We start from the raw sequence: 9,137 nt of genomic DNA on the forward strand, positions 1-9,137 counted from the left end.
AACTAGGATCCTCAGGAGAGTATCGGAGAAGGCAATGGCGACCCACTCCAGTACTCTTGCCTGGAAAATGTCCTGGACGGAGGAGCCTGGTAGGCTACAGGCCATGGGGTCTTGCAGAGTCAGACACGACTGAAGTGACTTAGCCGCAGCAGCAGCAGCAGGACAGTATGCTATTGGGAATACAACAACACACACAGATCCAGATCGATGGAATAAAGTTGAGGGTCCAGAAACAAACCCCAGCATCCATGGTCAACTCATCTCTGACACAGACGGTGAGAATATCCAAATGGGAACAAGAAAGCCTCTTCAATCAATGTCCATGGGAAAACCAGACAGCTACATCTGAAGAACGCTATTGGGTTTGATCTCATACCACCTCAATATCGGGGAAAAACCTCACCCTAAAGACTGATGTCATGAGATAGCTAGAAAGAAGCGTAGGTCAAAGGCTCCTTAACATCAGAGTCTCCTTGCCATTTGCTGGGCGGAGGTCGAAATGGGTCTCTTCAAGTAAGGGAAAGAGGTAAACGAAGTACACCACTGGGTTTCCATCCAATGGAACCTATTCACAACAGAGAGGCTAAGCATTCACAAATGCAAAAGATAGGAAACGGAACACGAGAGACTCCTTGCAAGTGGTGTATCTGAGAAGGGGTTCATATGGAAAGAGACGAAGAATGCACAGCACTCAGATTCCAAGAAACACCACCACCACCCTTGACCCTTCCCCCATGACCAACTCTGACCTAAAGCCTTTCTCTCCCTCTAACCTATCCCTAAAACATAACCCTCATCTAATCATATACATGTGCATCCCTAGCATCCATCCATCCATCCACACACGAGAGAGAAAGAGGAAGACACAGACGGAATTGAGAAAGGAAAAGAGAGGGACACAGCCAGAGAGAGACACGGAACCAAAGAGAGGAAAGGAGTCGATGGTCCAGACTATTCCTCAATCTGTCTCGAAGGTAGAAGCAATGACAGCGCCCTTCCACCCCAGAAGGGGGAAAAGGACGGAAGGTTTGGAGAGGAAAAGACAAGAACGCAGGGAGCCATTAGAAGCTCAGCCACCCGCAGAAGCCGAGCTGGGACCCTTGAACAGAATCTCAATGGAAACAGAGGACCAGAAAGTTGGCTACTCTTTTCTATAAGAGAGGGAGACCTTCGAGTCTTCCTTTCGGTCCTCCAACTTGGATGCGGGGTCTCAAAACAGTCAGGAGGGGGAGTGCCTTTTCCTGGGTTCCACGGCGCATCCAGGCCTCGTTCTGCCCCATTCTGTGCTGTGTCAGCCCTGGATGGAATCTTTCTTTCTGAAGTCTCAGCGCACGAGCTCCACGTGATATCGGCCCCAGGTGGAAAGGCATGGAGCTGCTCGTAGGCCGACAGACCTAGGAAGCAGATGGGAGAATGACCCCCACTCTGCAGATGGAGAGACTGGGGCAACCCTGAGGGGCATATGCTTGTCCAGGGCCACACCACTTATGAGAAGAAGGAGCCTGGTCTGAGAGCAGCATGGTCCTCGGAGCTCAGGCCCTGGCTGAACCCAGGCCTCCCCAGGGCTGTGGGCTGGGCCGTGTGGGTGTCATTGTGCCTGCACATGGCCTAAGGGGGGTGGTCGAGCAGTCAGAAACCCAGAGATTCCCTTGGGAAGTTTTGAGGAAGGGACCTCAGCACGAACCCCAGGAAATGATGTCACCTGCCGGCAACAGAACCCAACAGAACCCGCAATCCGGGTATCCAGGCCTCCAGAGCGGAGAGGAGCCCCCAGCCGGATCACTTGCTGCCAAGATGTTCTGCTGTTTGCCCCTGCCCAGAGGCCGGGGCCTCAGGAGAGCTCACAGGCAGTGTGAGTGGGCACCCTGTCGACGTTGGCTCAGGACACCCCCGAGAGGCCTCTGGCCCTTTGCCCGGAGAAACAGAAAGGTAACACGGGGAGCCCCAGGCCGGGCCAGGCCACCTCTCCCATGCCACCCGGAAACACCGGGTCCTTTGCCTGTGTGTGGGGATGCGGGTTTCTCGGGCTGTGTCTCCCTCAAGGAAGCCCAGGCGGATGTGGGGTCAGAAGCCTGTGGACAAGTTGTGCCCACACCCCAGGGGAGAGCAGGCTGGGCGGGATGGGGAGAGTGTGGGCAGCGCCGACCGGCCAGGCTGACCTCACACCCTCAGATGGGTCTCTTTCCTCCCGGGTGGGGATCTGAGCAGACACACGTCTCTGACCCTTCTGGGAAGAGAAGTTCGAGCAGGCAGAAGCAGCGGCTCCACTGGCCAGGCCCAGCTCGGAAAACTCCCAGCATGGCTGGCTGACGGTCACTGTCGTTGCAGAGCTTCCCACGTGATGAGGCCGAGGACGGGGACACCCCATCCAGCTCCCAGAGGGAGGGGTCGGAGCACCACCCGCCCGCCCGTGAGGCCCAGTGCAGGCTCCAGGTCAGCGTGCCCACGGAGGCATCAGCCCCACCGGGGGAGACGCGGAGGTGGGGAAGGCCTGCTGCCGAGACACCGCCCAGGATACAGCCGGCGGCCCAGTCTGAGGCTTCCACGGAGCTCAGCACACCCGGCTCCGACCCAGAGTCCAGAGAACCCCGGCCTCTGAGGCACCAGGAGGACCTGGAGCCCAGCACGCCACAGCACAGAGGTGAGGACGCTGGGGCTGGTGCACGGGAGTGTGTGGGGAGGGGTGCTGAGCTACACAGGGACGAGTCCTCGAAAGCTGCTGCTGGGCCTGCAGCAAGCGCTGGCCTCACACCCCCCGCCCCCCATCTTGCACACTTCAGTCCCAAAAGACATCTGACGCTGGGTATTCTTTGGGAACCTCTTGGAAGGTTTCTGTCCCGGGGTACGCACATGCCAAGGCTGGCCTGTGGGCAAACTTTGCTTCTCCCCCAGCTCTAGCACTGGCCTCCAACTGGAACCAGGCTCCACTTCCCAGACCTGTCCCCACACAGGTGGTGGCTCCAGGTGCAGGACCCAGGGATCCACCGAGGGCAGATGGAGAAGCGAGACTTGCCCTCGCAGAGACACCAGGCCAGCTGGGTACTGGCCAGCACACCGGGCAGATCGGATCTCCGTGCCTGCAGGACCCCCAGCCCCAGGCACTGATGTCCCACCCCCTCAGCGAGAACCTCCACCTCCACGTGCACCTCTACCTGCTCGGGCTTTGGCAAGAGAACCCGAGGCAGAGGAAGAGTCACCGCCTCGGCAGGGAGAGCCTGCCCTGGCTCCCGCGCAACACCCAGACGCCCACGATGACTCACCCAGCCCTGCAGGGAGAAAGAGCCCCCGCTCTGGACAGAGACCCAGAGCCCTTACCGGAAACACCACGTCCAGGGGAGCGGTCGGCTCTGCAGCCTCCATCCCTGTCTGCTCACCGTGGATGCCGGCAACTCGGTCTGCCCCCAGGGGACATGGAGTTCCTTTCCCCTGAACTGCTTTGCATGTGGTTTGTTTCCACCTTTCTGGTGATGTTTTATTTTTTGTATGGTTTCCTGGATTTTTGTTGGTTAAGTTGGGATTAGTAAACTGTTTCATCATTGTTGCAATCTGGGAACACTGTTGTGTAACTCTGGTGATACTGTGTTACCATCACCACTTTGTAGTTTCAGACCCGTTCCATCTTTATGCCCCACCCCCCAACAAAGCCTGGATTCAAGGCAAGCACGCCCTGTTCATCCCTCCCCCCGATCCTGAACACAATTTCATCTTTTCTTTCTGCATTCCTTCCTATATTCTTGGTGTCCCCAATCAGTGACTCTCAGCGAAATGACTGAAGGAGTGTTTTTCGGACTCTCCACCTACTGTAAGACTCCATTGGAGAGTTCTCATTTTTATGTCATTTGAACTAGCCTTTGATAGCTGAAAGGACGGTGTACGTCCTTTCAAGATACCATGTGCCAAACGAAGCCCTTTTGGCAACTGCCATCATTATCTCCAGGCAGGCATTGCTGTTTGAAGGGTGACATCTCAGCCAGAAGGCAGAGGCTGAGCTCCTCTTGTTGCACCAGCTCCCAAAAGAAGCCAAGAAAGGGAGCTGGAACAACAAACCACCCCCATGCCCAGGAAAGCGTTCTTCATGACAGAAGGCTAGAAAATGACCCAACATCCTTGTGGCCCAGAACCACTCTAGAAAATCACTGTTCCATAAAAAAGAGAAACACATGGGAAGTTCCAAGGAGAGGCAATGCCCATGGCCAGTGTACTTGAGAGACGGCCTGACCGCTCCGGGGAAGACACGCACCGACGGAACCCCTTGGGAAACAGCAGTGATAGTCCTCACCGTCGTAAGGGTTTCCTCTGGGGACAACCTGCCCTGGGCACCACACGAGGGAGCAGACCGGCTTCTCTTCCTCTGCCCCCACACCATTCACTCATGAAGGCAGCTCAGGTGTTCTCATGCCCTGCCTGCCTGCCTGCCTGGCTCATCCGTGAGCTGTGACCACCTCCAGGCTAGGACTCCACCTTTTCCTCTCTGTGTACCGTGAATCTGCACACAGTGGGCTTTCAGAACCTTAGGAGACTTGAGCCATTCCCGCTCGAGCCAGAACCCTCCCCAGGAAGGAAAACAGCTGTGGAGTCATTTTGGCCCCAGCACTGGTTCCGAAAGCCTGGCGGCTCCTACAGCCTCTACGGTGTGAAGAGGGAGGTCCCTTTTGACAGAGCTTTCCGGCTCTCAGATCTAAGCTGTTGTTTCACTGTCAGCTGTGTCTCTTCCGTTGCAGCCAGGTGGGCCACGCTGCTCCAAAGGAGCTCACAAGCTGAGTTTCAAGGGAGGACAGGGATGGCTACAACGTGCTGCAAACTGAGTGAGGGTCCCCACAATCCTCAGCAAAGGTCTGTGGTGTGCAAGTGGGGAGTAGAGGGCCCCCAAGTTCCAAAGGAAGGGAGGTAGTCGGGAGCTAAAGCCCTTGGCTGCTGTGGTAGCAGCTGCAGATGGCAGCCCGTCCACAGTGCACTTCAAATGAGGTCATATGAGCGGGACTCTGGAAATGGCTCCGAAATCGAGAGAAAGGGGTCAGGGTATGTGGGAATCCGGCGGGGGTGGGGGGTGGATGAAGGAAGGTGTCCCTCCTCTCTCCAGTGCAATTTGGTTTGGTGAGTCTCAAAGCTACCAGATGGCACTTCCCAAGTCAGGCCCCCGCAGGAATCAGGGTGGGCTGCCTGCCTCGGGCCCTGCCACAGGGACAAGCCACACCAGTGGCCTCCCTGAGCTCCAATGGCCGGATCTGGGGGGTTCTGTCTGGGTGCACACCTCCTTGCTGTGGCCAAGTTCCCCCCTTCTCTGAGCACCAGCTTCATCCTCTCGAATGAGGACATCAATTGCTACCTTGGCACGTTACTCTCTTCATCCTGTGAAGACTCATTAGGCTTATCCTACAATTACTAGCTGGCCCGAAGAGATATCTCCTGAATCCAGCTTAAGCTGGAGTCTCCCAGGCTCATCTGGCATGTCTTCCCTGAAGTCTGCCAAAACCCACACCCTTGCATTTCCAGGGACTCCCCTTAGCCAGCTGGGCAGAAAACCCAGCATGCTTCAAACAAGCTGACAGACAAGCGGGAGAGGACTCACGGGCAGACGGCTTCCCTCAGGTCTCGGGTGGAGCTCTGGGACCACAGCAGCAACGGGCCATCCCAGCCCCTGGGCTCAGCAGCGCCCTCATTCTCAGGCCGGCGGCTCTGCCCTGAGGGGAGCAGGAACGTCACCAACTGCCGCAGGCGGACCTCAAGCCCCTCCCACTGCTGGAGCCTGACCTCCCCCGGCCCCACCCCTTCCCCTACCCCAGCAGGACGAGAGCTCGTCTTCCCCTGGCTTCCAACGTGAGGCCCGGCCCTGGGCCCCGATTGGGCACTGCCCCAGCCCGGAGCCAATCACAGTGGCCAGGGAGGTGGAACGCACCGATTGGCCAGGGCCAGGTCATGTGACCATACTCCCCAGGAAACTCAAAGATTACCAAGGTTCTCTAAGAAACCAATGAACAAAATTATCCACTAAAGGCAAACCATAATTTTTAATGAGGCCAATGTCACAGAAAAAAAAAATGCTCCACAATAAACTGCTCAAGGAAGCTACTAAATAAACTTTCAGAAAAGTTTAGTAGTTTTTTTTTTTTTTAAATAGGGTGACGGAGAGCTATACCTTTCCCATCTATGTGAATTTAGGTTTAAACTAGATTTCCCTTGGCTATTATATAAGACAAAAAAACCCACATCACCCACTTTCACTCCCCCCCACCCCCAAAATGTGTTTTAATCTATTGAATTTTTGTGTCCTCAGTTGTGTCTGATTCACGGCAACTCACCAACTCTACACAGCCAGGCTCTTCCGTCCATGGAATTCAGGGCAATTTTTTCTGTCCCAGTAAATGCCCACCCTGGGTGATCCAAAGGCAAGGGCTCCGAGGCTCCTGAGAGACTAACTCCTTTCAGCTGAGCACAGAGCTGGCTCCTCACTGGGATGCCTGTGGCCTGGGGCTCCCAGAGGGGAGAGCAGCACTCGCCCCACCGTGTGGTCACTGCTGGAAGTGCAGGCTGCTCCTCACTCCCCCTTGACAGTGTCCCTGAGGGCAGAACAGTGTGAATCGAATCAAGGTGGAAATGCAAACTCCAATGCAACCAACCTTCCCACAAGATCTCCAAAACCACTCAGGAACAGGGAATTGGAAACTGCAGGGGATGACATGAATGGAGATGGAGACTTGACACCTTACACCGAGTTCACTTCCAGTTATCCCTAGACAAACTTTCCATGAAAACTTGTCACAAATCTAGAAGAACAATGAGCAGAAACCGGACACGTGCTTTGAGTCTTCACACACAAAACTAAAAGGCAGTCCACAAAAAAAAACCCAGAGAATACAGTGGACTTTGCAAAATCAAAGATATCTACTGTGGGAAAGACCTCATTACAAAAGCAAAAGACAGGTCATACATCGCGAGACGAATGAGTGGAAACACAAAGCTTATCAAGGATGTGTCTCCAAACAGACAAAGAACGCCAACACAACAAGCCTGTGAAAACTAGGGAAAGGTCTGAAGGGACACCAGACGGAGGAAGACACACACAGAGTATCCCGGATGATGTCCAGCACTGAGGGCCTGAAGAAACAACAGTCTAGTTGCACCCCCTCAGGCCTGTGTGACCGTGGATGAGGCCTCTGTTTCCCGGTGGCTCTGAGACATGGACAGGGAGGAAGGGGAAGAGAAGTCACTTGCATTTCTAATACTCACAGCAAAGTCTTCCAATGAGAAGGGAATTATCACCCCCACTGACAATGCCATTCACTGAAGTGATATCCACGAGTCCATCTACCCCAGAAGGGAAGGATGGACCTGTTCTCACAAAACGGCGAGAGATGGAAGGAGGAAGATCAAGCCCACACCAATCACTGGAAAGAGAAGCTGTGCTCAGGGCTTGAAAGAATTCCTACTGGGAAAATCATGTCACAGCCCCACATGGCAATCCACAGCTTCCATGCTATTCCTCCCAAAATGCCAATGCATTTTCGCACCGAACAAAGAATTGCAAAAGGGGTACGGAAACAGAAAAGAGCCTACATTGTCAATACAATCCGACGAAAAAGCCCCGATACGGACATCCAAGGTTGTGTGAAAGGAAATTAGACGACCAAACTAGGATCCTCAGGAGAGTATCGGAGAAGGCAATGGCGACCCACTCCAGTACTCTTGCCTGGAAAATGTCCTGGACGGAGGAGCCTGGTAGGCTACAGGCCATGGGGTCTTGCAGAGTCAGACACGACTGAAGTGACTTAGCCGCAGCAGCAGCAGCAGGACAGTATGCTATTGGGAATACAACAACACACACAGATCCAGATCGATGGAATAAAGTTGAGGGTCCAGAAACAAACCCCAGCATCCATGGTCAACTCATCTCTGACACAGACGGTGAGAATATCCAAATGGGAACAAGAAAGCCTCTTCAATCAATGTCCATGGGAAAACCAGACAGCTACATCTGAAGAACGCTATTGGGTTTGATCTCATACCACCTCAATATCGGGGAAAAACCTCACCCTAAAGACTGATGTCATGAGATAGCTAGAAAGAAGCGTAGGTCAAAGGCTCCTTAACATCAGAGTCTCCTTGCCATTTGCTGGGCGGAGGTCGAAATGGGTCTCTTCAAGTAAGGGAAAGAGGTAAACGAAGTACACCACTGGGTTTCCATCCAATGGAACCTATTCACAACAGAGAGGCTAAGCATTCACAAATGCAAAAGATAGGAAACGGAACACGAGAGACTCCTTGCAAGTGGTGTATCTGAGAAGGGGTTCATATGGAAAGAGACGAAGAATGCACAGCACTCAGATTCCAAGAAACACCACCACCACCCTTGACCCTTCCCCCATGACCAACTCTGACCTAAAGCCTTTCTCTCCCTCTAACCTATCCCTAAAACATAACCCTCATCTAATCATATACATGTGCATCCCTAGCATCCATCCATCCATCCACACACGAGAGAGAAAGAGGAAGACACAGACGGAATTGAGAAAGGAAAAGAGAGGGACACAGCCAGAGAGAGACACGGAACCAAAGAGAGGAAAGGAGTCGATGGTCCAGACTATTCCTCAATCTGTCTCGAAGGTAGAAGCAATGACAGCGCCCTTCCACCCCAGAAGGGGGAAAAGGACGGAAGGTTTGGAGAGGAAAAGACAAGAACGCAGGGAGCCATTAGAAGCTCAGCCACCCGCAGAAGCCGAGCTGGGACCCTTGAACAGAATCTCAATGGAAACAGAGGACCAGAAAGTTGGCTACTCTTTTCTATAAGAGAGGGAGACCTTCGAGTCTTCCTTTCGGTCCTCCAACTTGGATGCGGGGTCTCAAAACAGTCAGGAGGGGGAGTGCCTTTTCCTGGGTTCCACGGCGCATCCAGGCCTCGTTCTGCCCCATTCTGTGCTGTGTCAGCCCTGGATGGAATCTTTCTTTCTGAAGTCTCAGCGCACGAGCTCCACGTGATATCGGCCCCAGGTGGAAAGGCATGGAGCTGCTCGTAGGCCGACAGACCTAGGAAGCAGATGGGAGAATGACCCCCACTCTGCAGATGGAGAGACTGGGGCAACCCTGAGGGGCATATGCTTGTCCAGGGCCACACCACTTATGAGAAGAAGGAGCCTGGTCTG

The 9,137-nt window shown here is 54.1% G+C and overlaps 2 long non-coding RNA genes across 2 annotated transcripts; one reads left to right on the forward strand and one right to left on the reverse strand.

Annotated features, from left to right (window-relative positions):
* The first annotated feature begins 1,732 nt into the window (after positions 1-1,732).
* LOC145527673 (uncharacterized) lies at positions 1,733-5,682 on the forward strand. The gene is made up of 2 exons (XR_014069846.1): positions 1,733-1,929; positions 2,329-5,682. It is a non-coding gene; the product is annotated as an uncharacterized LOC145527673 (long non-coding RNA).
* On the reverse strand, positions 3,471-8,715 carry LOC145527608 (uncharacterized). The gene is made up of 2 exons (XR_014069770.1): positions 6,300-8,715; positions 3,471-5,681 (listed from the first exon to the last, which is right to left on the reverse strand). It is a non-coding gene; the product is annotated as an uncharacterized LOC145527608 (long non-coding RNA).
* Between the last annotated feature and the right edge of the window lie 422 nt (positions 8,716-9,137).

Source organism: Giraffa tippelskirchi, chromosome 11 (genome assembly GCF_054371585.1).
Source record: "Giraffa tippelskirchi isolate mGirTip1 chromosome 11, T2T-mGirTip1v1.2.pri, whole genome shotgun sequence".
In the NCBI taxonomy this organism is placed as follows: domain Eukaryota; kingdom Metazoa; phylum Chordata; class Mammalia; order Artiodactyla; family Giraffidae; genus Giraffa; species Giraffa tippelskirchi.